This window comes from Berghia stephanieae, chromosome 1, assembly GCF_034508935.2.
Source record: "Berghia stephanieae isolate SIO BIC M18660-M18661 chromosome 1, UCSD_Bste_1.3, whole genome shotgun sequence".
In the NCBI taxonomy this organism is placed as follows: Eukaryota; Metazoa; Mollusca; class Gastropoda; order Nudibranchia; family Aeolidiidae; genus Berghia; species Berghia stephanieae.
In genome coordinates, this window is record NC_088360.1 from 134255889 (window position 1) to 134263581 (window position 7693).

Sequence of the window (7693 nt, forward strand, 5' to 3'; positions counted from 1 at the left end):
TGGAAGAAAAAAGCTTTAGATAGAAAACAATCACGAACAACTCAACTTCCAACACTCACCAACATCAATGCTTGTAGTAGAGTAAAAAAAAAATAATACGTACGCACGCGTATGCGCGTGCGTGTGTGTTTGTGTGTGTATTGGACGCACCAGAAAGCAGCACGAAAAACATTGAGAGTGACACCCTCTCGTACCCGCTTCAACAGTCTGTTCATTTCATTTCATTCCACCCCCCCCCCCCCCCCCGGGCCCCCCACACCAAAACCACACGACTGCCTCGCTCATGGCTGGCTCACTCCCGGTTTCTCATCCATTATTCTCTCTCTCTCTCTCCCTCTCCCTCTCACATCCCGTGCCGCGACTCGCTGTGAGTAGATTGTAGCCACTGCATGCATCGCTCACGGTCCCGTTGTTTACTTTCACATTCACAATCCGTATTAATCTTGCGATCCCGCTTGCCCTCCTTCAAAACACTAGTAGTAGTAGTTTGTGCCGATCGGGGAGTCAGTGTATAGTTAAATAATAATAAAATAGATACTCTTGTGTTGAAAATATCATCATTATCTAGTGTGTGTTGTGTTATATATATCAAATGTTATGTGACTTCATTCTTGTATTTTGTGGCGATCGTCAGTGAACTCAAGGAATACGTTTTTTTCACGTTGGTATAAACAGTCTCTGTGACTGTAACGAGTTCAACAGTTGTGTGACAAACTAGCATCAAGGGTTAACTCCGATATTCTCTCATTTTATTGTTTCTCCGACTCGCTGAGGAAGGAATTTTAATTTCAAAAGGTAAGGTATTCCTTTCTACAATCGGATGTCAGTCTTCTCGTTGGAAATCAAATGTGTGGTTTTATGTACTGATAATAAAATGTTACAGTGAATGACATAATCAGTCGGATGGTGAAAAGGTTTGAACTGAGATATTAATTGCCAAGTGTAGTTAGAAGGTGAATTTTTTTTTTATCGAAAATGAGTTTTTATCATAAATGATTAACTGAACCCTTTTTTTTTTTACATGTTCGGGAAATAGCAAAGCTTAATTTCACTTCTAAATAATTTTTATAGCTAGTCAAGTTGAAAAAGTATGAAATTAAGAAAAGTTGCTGGATACTTTTCCCAGACATCTGACCATAACTTCATGAAAAATCACTCGATTTACTTCAAAAAAAAAGATCAAAATGCTCTGGGGAGTAGCTATATTCTTTCTGAAAATGCAAATCCAAAATTTTCACCTTTCGACTGATTATTTCACACACTGACACAAATAGGCGAAAAAATTATAATCATACAATATATTGTTATGAAAGAAGAGTCAGTAATAATGACTTGTCTGTTTTGAAATTTAAAAATTCGTATTATTAAGGTAGAAAAATAATAGTCGCGATAGATTAACAATTTACCATCACAATTATTAAATAACACTTCAGAATCTGTAAAATATAGAACTGAACAAACGTGTATGAAAGGTGTCAGACAAAGCAAGAAAGAAAATTACAAGAAAAAAAAATCCATCCCCAAAAATCTGTCGACCTCGGGTGGACTGATTTTTTGGGATGGTTTTTATTCTTATATTTTTCTTTCTTGCATTGTCTGGCACCTTTTCATACACACTTGTTCAGTCCTTTATCTTACACCGGTGCCTGCTCCTCAATTTCATAATTTGATATTTTCAAAAACAAATCCTTAAGATTATGTCTCTAGCATCAACTTTCAAGTGTCAATAAGTTTTAATGACTTACTTAGAAATGCTCATGAAGTTCAGAAATTGGAGCCAACTTTTCGTAATTTTACGAATTTTTCGTAGATAGTATATGGCAGGTCTAATAAAACAGCTTAACTTTAATGTTAAATAATAATAATAATAATAATAATGCTGAAAACTTATATAGCGCTATAACTCCGAGACACCAGATTCTAAGCGCTTAAATTACAAATTACTTTGGCTGAAACATACTCATTCACACACACAAGCACACACACACACACACACACATCACACACACAACACAACACACAACACAAACCAAACCTATCTTGATTCTCATACCATCTACTAAATCGAAACAAATATGTTTTAAGCGAACGTTTAAAAATAGACAAAGATTCTTTTTCACGAATGCTCTGCGGTAAGGCGTTCCAAATAGAGGTCCGAAATGAGAAAAGGATCTCATTCCAGCATTTTTCCGAATTCGCGGGACAACTAGTTTTGTGGAATCACTGGCCGAACGTAAGGGGCGGGTTTTGAATATCTTTCAATTAGTTCTGAAAGTAGGAAGGGCAGTACCTTCAAGACAACGATACACTAAAACACAAGTTTGAATTTAATTCTTTTCTCAACAGGCAGCCAATGCAGGTCATGAAGTAGAGGTCCGGCAGAGTCGCACCTACGCTTCATAAATACTAGTCTGGCAGCGCTGTTTTGGACAATCTGAAGACGTTTCAGATTGTATTGCGAAACGCCAAACAACAGAGCATTACAATAATCCAATTTCGATAGTACGAGGGACACAACCAGGTGCTTGGTCACATCCTCAGATATGAACCGTCTAATGGAAGCAATCTTTTTTAGTTGGAAAAAGAGAGATCTAACCAAATTATTAACCTGATGCTCCATCGACAGTCCAGAGTCTAAGAATGTGCCAAGGTTTTCACTTTGTCAACAATTTGAATAGAGGCATCCCCCAAATTCAAATCTGTTTCACTTTCCACTTCCTGTTCCCCACATACAGCACCTCCGTCTTATCATCATTCAGTTTCAGTCTGTTCTCATTCATCCATTTCTTAACACTTTGGATACAATTTTTACTATTGGCTGATACTTCTTGTAAATTTCTCATATTGGAAACGCAGTACAATTGCGTATCATCAGCGTATTGATGGTAAGACAGACCAAAACTTCTGATGATTTTAGACAGAGGGCCAACGTACAAACAAAAAAACGGTCCAAGTACTGAACCCTGGGAACCCCACAATCAAGAAAGATTTCCTCCGATCTATATTCATCCACCGTAATAATCTGTTTACGATTAAACAATATGACCTAAACCAATCAAGCGCTGCACCAGACACGCCATAAGTAATTTCAAGACGTTTGAGAAGAAGATTGTGATCAATAGTATCAAAAGCAGACGATAGGTCAAGCAAATTCAGCAAAGAACATGAACCATTGTCTATAACAGAGAGGAGATCATTAACAACCCTAACAAGTGCGGTTTCCGTCGAATGATGTTGCCTATAAGCAAGTTATCTTTTTAAAAATCGCTTCTCCGTTAATAATAATATTATAGTTTCAACAACAAAACAAACCCTACATTCCAGGATGGTTCTGTTCGCTAATGTAGGCTGAAAGAGTTTTACTTAGAATGACGATTGGTCAGGTAGTTACAGTTTTACATAATATTATTCCATTTTATCATTTTCCCTCGACAACAATACACTAGAAAGTTAAGCTAGCTTAGATAGAATTTTTTTCAGGCAATAAAAGACGTTGATTAAATAACAATGATAATATTAATAATAATGATAATAATAATAATAATATATACTTTATTCATCCAAAATAATGGAAATTCGTTTACAGCAGCATGTGAAATGTAATACACCAATGTTTAAAGAATCTATGGCGACAATGTATACAAAGTAGCAAATATATGCAAGAAATGCCCAAACAATGTAAAAATGTACAAACAAGAACAATGGGGCACATTTTATATATTAATTTTAACCAATTGATGATTGGCCATACCCTGGCCTTTATCTGTCCGAACTTGTGTGTAATATTAAATGTATAGTATTTATTAAAAACAAGTTGACGAAATTCCGACCGGTGGTTTGAGAGTTTTTGCCAAGATGAGCATCATTTAAATCGATCGATATTTCAAGGACGTGTTATCTGGCCAAATTTCTAAATATGTGTTTTTTCTAGAGTACGGCAGCGCTATCCTTGTGTTGTTTATTTTTATGTTTCTTTCATGGCCATTGAACTCTTGTACTCGCTCTACATGAAAAATAAAAACAAAAACACAACGATTTTATTAATCACATCTTTGAACTATTTATAGAATGTTGTCCATTTCCGATACAATACAATCAGAGACAATAATATTGTGACGTAAAATACCCAGACTCGAGTGGGTGGTAGTAATAATCATAATGATAATCATAATATTTTTGTTTACTCCCAAAGCGTTTGACATTGGCGAACATTTAATTCATAAAAAACTCAATTTACAGAGATCAAAATTATAACAACGGCTACTCCCACGTCTAGCCTAACACAACAAGACTACAACACAACACCGTCTATTTTCATCAGGGACAAACTTGAAAACAGACCACAATGCGGATTTAATTTGGGGTTATTTTCCGTATGGGGAAAAAGCAAACATTCTCTGTCATACACCGATAAAAAAGTTTTTTGTCATTATGGGATGAAAACATCTAGACTTCGATTTAAATATCGATCGATTAAGCAAAAATAACACACACCTGACTAAAAATATAAGTTGCAAATATAAAATCCCGCATCATTTTAAGAGATCATAATATGGATAGATAAATAGATAGATAGATAGATAGAAATCATAACATCATAATATCTTATGAAGTTAGATTTTTAAAGATGAGAATGAGAAAGTGCATTGTCGGTGAAATGGCGATTGGATGGAGACAGAATGCAGGTTGTGTAGCTCATTGTGTTCAACGGGAGGGAATCGTCTTATAAAACTCAACGACACTTATAAGGCCAGACCACAGAATGATGATAACTACACGTCATCAATTCTTTCATTCTTTCGTTCATTTATTCTTTCGTTCATTTATTCATTCATTCATGATGCATTTAATCATGTATCCATTTATTCAATCATTTTTTCATTCATTTGTTCATTCACTTATTCGTCTTATTTATTTATCTCTTCTTTCACTCATACGCAAACTCACTCCTTGTTTCTTAATTGTTACATGTTACGTGTTGCTGTTGGTCAGGGACATCTTGTAAAGCGCTTTGAGGACATTTAATGGATATTGCGCTATATAAAAGCTCAAGTTTCAAGTTTTAAGTTTTATTCATTAAATTATAATTAATTTAGTCATTTTATTTCCACTTAACTAAGTTACCTATTCAAAAACTTATTGATTCCGTGTCTTTGTGTTTTTATCTCACTCCCAATTAAATTTCTCACTTGATGAATCGCCTCAGGTCATGCATTCATTCATCTATTCATTCCAAAAGCCTAACAATTTTCAACAAGAGAGCAATAAAACCGATACAATTTCGCCAGTTTCTGCTGTCTTTGTGAAAACTTAAGTTTGTGGTTGAAATAAAATGTTTCAAAATGAAACAATACAAACACTAGACATTTTTAATTGTTCATTGTTTTGATGACAGTTGTCTTCACACGAAATGGCCACTCCACTGTTTGTGTAAATTCCGAAACCTCTCCACTGTCACCTTATGTTTGTCTGTGGACGACCCTAAGCGTCTAGGGCATATTATCCTAATCTTCAGTACTATCAAGGTCGATGGTTATAGCCCAACGTTCACTTATTGGCAGGTCTGATAACCCAATTTATTTAGCGCCCATTGTTATAATGGAAATCTAAAACAAACAAAAAATGACGCAAAATATTGATTATTACAATAATGTTAAACTAGACCCATAATTGCGTTTGGATGTCAGACCTGCATATGTGTATAGACACGTCGTTTTAGCCCGATTATATAAAAATGCAAGAAATTATAATTTGATGTGAAAATTTGTCTCACCGTTAAAGGGTTAATCAATCAGCAGAACGAAAAATACTTGGATTAGATGGCAGAGATTTTCTATCTATCCACTTTGTTCTCAACTTGCATTTCGCGTGTGTACTTTGTTCATTGTTTAGTGTGTGTGACAATGAACAACTATCTTCTATTTCCACGTTACTGTTTACAACTACAATACTTTCCCCCCGAGGTTTAACTATGATTCTACCGTCTAGCTACTCTTACAAATAATCTACCTTTATCTCAAGACAGAGATGAATAGACTTTCCGCCGCCTTACCTGTGTGTATTGCTGCTAATCAAAGATTTATCTACAACACCGACGTATTCACTGCCAACATCTTTTTTTTTTCTTTTTAATAAATCTAGTTTTAAAACTTCCGCCTTCCTAGCTATATCGATTATTTAAAACGACCTTCAATTTGTCAAGAAGTCTTAAACTACCTAAGACTTCTTTCAGTCTCAGGTTTGAAAAAAAACTTTTTTTACAAGCTTTTGGGAATCATTTAAATAAACATATCGATTTATAGAATGATTTTTTTTTATTTTGCTAAAACATGAATTAAGCCGTTTTGTCAGTGTATGGCGGAGTTCGCGTGTGATGATAAACCCTATGGTATTCATTAGGAATAGAGCTGCTCACGGTGAATCAATCTAGGATGCACGTGCTTGGAGTTAATGAAAGACTAAGGGGGGAGAATCCTTTGAGGTCATTTGAGTAGTAATCTTGTTGTGTGTATCTTTACACGTGGGTATAATTGGATGTTTTGGGGGGGAATGAAATTATTTGAAATGAAATAACCCTCGCTCGCCACTCACCCCTCCACCGGTATGGATGCTGGATGCCATGTTTGTAGGATTGAATCAATATGGAATGTCTATGACGGAATGAAATTACCCCCCAACCTTCTTCTCGGGGTTTTGTGTGTGATTATTATTACGTAAGATAGAGAGATATATAGAAAGAGATAGATAGATAGATAGATAGATAGATAGATAGATAGATAGATAGATAGATAGATAGATAGATAGATAGATAGATAGATGGATGGATGGAGAGATAGATGGATGGATAGATATATAGATAGATAGATAGATAGATAGATAGATAGATAGATAGATAGATAGATAGATAGATTAGATGAAGTAGATAGATAGAAGAGATAGATAGATAGATAGATAGATAGATAAAGATAGTAATAGATAGATAGATAGATAGATAGATAGATAGATGAGATAGATAGATAGATAGATGATAGATAGATAGATAGATAGATGATAGATATAGATAAAGGATAGATAGATAGATAGATAGATAGATAGATAGATGAGAGAGAAGATAGAGAGAAGAGAGGTAGATGAGATAGAAGAAGAAGACAGAAGATAGAGAAGAGAGAGAGGAGAGAGACAGAGAGAGCAGAGAGAGAGACAGACAGACAGACAGAAGAGCCAGACAGAGAAGAGAGAGAGAGAGAGAGAGAGGAGAGAGAGAGGAGAGAGACAGAAGACAGACAGAGAGAGCCAGACAGACGAGAGAGAGAGAGAAGACAGAAGAGAGAGAGAGAGAGAGAGAGAGACAGACAGAGAGAACAGACAGAAGAGAGAGCGAGAAGAAGAGAGAGAGAGAGAGAGAGTGCGTGCAGACAGAGAGAGAGAGAGAGAGAGAGAGAGAGAGAGAGAGAGAGAGAGCGGGGGTGTTTACCGGTTGTGTGTAAAAGGGAGAAGGGACGTTGGAGGAGAGACCCTTTTTTTTCTGATCCCTTCAGCTTTTAAGCAAACATTGCGATCAAAAGAAAGTCTTGTAACATCAACTCGATTTTATCTGACCGAAATTGTTTGTTGCTTTCTTTGTGTGTGTTTAAAAAAAATAGGACAGATCCGAAAAAAATACCAGCTGATAGTTGTTTTTTTAGCAATCCTA

At 35.6% G+C, this 7693-nt stretch overlaps 1 protein-coding gene across 1 annotated transcript in view; it reads left to right on the top strand.

Moving 5' to 3' along the window:
- The first annotated feature begins 300 nt into the window (after positions 1–300).
- Positions 301–7693, top strand: part of LOC144963255 (choline transporter-like protein 1) — a 244856-nt gene continuing 237463 nt past the window's right edge. Inside the window, exon 1 of the mRNA XM_078897123.1 lies at positions 301–795. The gene's annotated coding sequence lies outside the window, so the exon portion shown is untranslated. The remainder of the gene's footprint in view (positions 796–7693) is intronic.